Here is a 3,218-nt window from a genome sequence, read left to right on the forward strand (position 1 = left end):
CCTGGTGGCTGAATTCCGATCACGGAAGGGGACGGATAGCCAGGTGGTGGTGGCGCTAGAAGGGAAAGCCACCACTCCTCGTGGGAGGCAAAGGATGGAGTGGTTCCTGTAAAAAAATTGGGAGATCGAAAGAGATAAACTGGGAATAGATAGATAGATAGATAGATAGATAGATAGATAGAAGAACGGCAAAACAACATGACTGATGCCCCCTATTTTCCAAATCTTCTGTTTCTATTCCACTCTTCATTGATGTGCTACGTAGATTTGATCACAAATCTGGGGAGCTCCTAGCTAGCCTCCCGTCAGCTGGATGCATGCATCTTTCTACTGTGTCGAAGACGGTGTTGGCTGCAAGGACGCCGATGAGGGCCGTTCGTCCACTGTTGAGCGTCTGGTATGTGCTTGCTGACTCTTTGATGAAATTGTTGTATAATTTTTCATCCAGATCGGTTCATGGAAAGGTGAGCATTTTTTCTGTATTGCTCATGAAAAAGGTTGGTATTGTTTTCGTATCCAACAAATAAATACTACAAATTACATATTGAGTCGATGCAAGCTGATCGTGAATCATTATATGCTGGTCCGTACGTGCTAGAGACGAGACAAATTCTAGCTGATATTTGCTAGACGATAGCTTGCTGCTGCTGCTAGATATACATAAATTTTGACTGAATTTTTTAGAGGATTGCTTATACTGAATTTTGGTACACCATTGCTTGTCCTTAAGTTTGTTAGACGATTCCTTGACCCGCTCTTTTGTAAACAGGAATGACATCCTAACTAATCATGTTTAATGGAGAAGAAAAGAAGAAAAGAGAAATGAAATGCTGCGATTTGGCTATGACATAGCTTCTACAGTGAAATCAACTGATTTCCTACTGATAAGAAGAAGAGAATCCTCGAGAAGAAAGAAGGCCCACTGAAATGGCAGCAAAAACATTATGAATATGCGACCAACATCTCATGGAGCCGCTCATGCATTATCAAACACCACCACGGGTTTGTTGCTTTCTCTTATGGTGGGTTGCAAAATATTTGGGGAAATTGCTGCTTATTTTTTTGGGCCATTTGTGCACATCCTAGCAGATGTTACCTCTGTTGGTTCATGTATGAATGAATTTCCGTTCTATTGGATATATGCTTCTCGATATTTGTATGTATGCTGTGACCTTCATGATGCTCTACTTTCAACATGAATAAGTTCACATGCATATCTCTGATTTTTTTTGCAATTCATATCTCGGATGTCACATGAATGTTCGTGATTTGCATTCTTATTCATATGTACACACTTGCATCTTAAATGTGCATCTATGAATGATTACTTGACTGGGTTCTGCATTATGGCCAAGAAGGAATGCTATTATCCTTAGCTTGTGTTAGATATGATGTACTCCATATTGGGCAGCATAATATATTCAACTATGCTGGCACCTGAAAGATTCTTTATCTTTTTGGTGCTTTGTGATACATTCAAAATCTGGAAGAAGAATTAACCATCCTCTGTTCGTCGTGAAGATGTATCCACTAAGTAGTTCAAGATTTATGAGTGAAGTACTGAACATTACTTTGCACAGCTCTGTTGACATGCAGCCATTTTGTTGTCAGGATTCCATAATTCAGCTAGTAACATAATTGGCCATCATGCACGACAGTAGAACAAAATGTGTGCAGTTAGTTAATTTGCAGCCATGTGGAAAATTTTCTATTAGCTACCCCTCGTCAACAGCCATTGATACTTTAGAACTGAGATAGATTATTGTGTTTTTACAGGTATCATTTTACGTGATATGCAAAAAGAAAAGTTAAAGAAGGATGGTGGCACAAAACGGGAAGCAGGTCATGTGATTACTTGAGGTGGAGATGCATTATGTGTAGTATTGTAGTGAACACCTGGAGGATATTAACAAGCTAACATAAGCTTCATTCTTTCTCTTTGCCTCTTTTCTTTCTCATTACTGATTCCAGTACAAAATTATAAAACGTTTTGTATGATGGAGCTGCTGAAAACAATGATAATGAACTTGCTGCTTGGCTTGGGTTTTCATATGATAAATATTAGTACTTGTCAAATTATGCATTCAGTTTTCGTATCTTGGCATATTTCATTGAACCACCATATTAGCAGAGCTATCGTGCGTCAAATGATACTTGATACTGTCATATCTCCCGTTCACCGTTGGACTGTCTAAAACCTAGACTCTTTTTCTTCAGGTGGTACATTCACTAGATGGGGACTGGTCATAAGCTAATTATGGCTTCTTGATGCTCATTTAATTGATTGCTGCGTACGGAAGTTACATGTTAATATACTCATGTATATACTTTGTTAACGCTACAAAGTTAACAGATAACTTGGGGCTTGTATATGTGTCAAATGAGACTATCTTATTTGGCACAATAAGATACTGTCTTCCGTAAATGTGTTGCTGGACATAGCATGAAGAATGAATTCAATTTTTTTTCTTCTAATTTGCAAGATTAAAAGCAAGAGTATGGATATTTGAAAATGTGAGAGATATCCAAGCCAGAGGCTAAAAGGTGTTGTGAGCCCGCAACAGCAAAAAGGAGCATGGATCGATCCGTGGCACCCCGGACAAAGTGGTAAACAACCCTCCTCCACTCCATTATTCATGAAGTTTTTTTTATTTAGAAGCTTTACAATGTTTGACATTTTGGATGCCCCTGATTGTTAGGTGTAGAACCAAGAAGAATGATCAAGGGTGAACACATGTCTAGCGCGTTCTTAAAGGTGTTTCATTTTTCCAAGACAAATTTAGATGGTTATAGATTTTGCGTTTACTGAACACTCATTTTCTATGCTTCTTTTATTATATAGCCAGGGGCTAACAGAACCATATAATTTCATATTCCTATTATAAAATGTAGCCATTAAGATTTCTCACAGTTGTACAGAATTTCACGAGGCAGAAATTTCAGCTCTTCGTGGGGCCATTAAGATTTTGCGTTTACTGAACACTCATTTTCTATGCTTCTTTTATTATATAGCCAGGGGCTAACAGAACCATATAATTTCATATTCCTATTATAAAATGTAGCCATTAAGATTTCTCACAGTTGTACAGAATTTCACGAGGCAGAAATTTCAGCTCTTCGTGGGGCCTATTGCATTATGGATTATGAGTTCTCATGACTGGTTGCTTCAGCAAGACTCCTAATGCTTCAAAAACATTTAGCGGCAACCCCTAGCGGTC

General features: G+C 38.4%; 1 long non-coding RNA gene across 3 annotated transcripts; it reads left to right on the forward strand.

Annotated features, from left to right (window-relative positions):
• The first annotated feature begins 377 nt into the window (after window positions 1-377).
• LOC127311278 (uncharacterized) lies at window positions 378-2,910 on the forward strand. Of its 3 annotated transcripts, none has more exons than XR_011744346.1 (3): window positions 378-1,669; window positions 1,777-2,320; window positions 2,484-2,910. It is a non-coding gene; the product is annotated as an uncharacterized lncRNA (long non-coding RNA). The 3 variants fall into 3 exon arrangements; XR_007857636.2 differs by having other exon boundaries at window positions 1,777-1,842; window positions 2,218-2,910; XR_007857635.2 differs by lacking the exon at window positions 2,484-2,910 and having other exon boundaries at window positions 378-1,002; window positions 1,777-2,096.
• Window positions 2,911-3,218: the final 308 nt, after the last annotated feature.

This window comes from Lolium perenne, chromosome 1 (genome assembly GCF_019359855.2).
Source record: "Lolium perenne isolate Kyuss_39 chromosome 1, Kyuss_2.0, whole genome shotgun sequence".
In the NCBI taxonomy this organism is placed as follows: domain Eukaryota; kingdom Viridiplantae; phylum Streptophyta; class Magnoliopsida; order Poales; family Poaceae; genus Lolium; species Lolium perenne.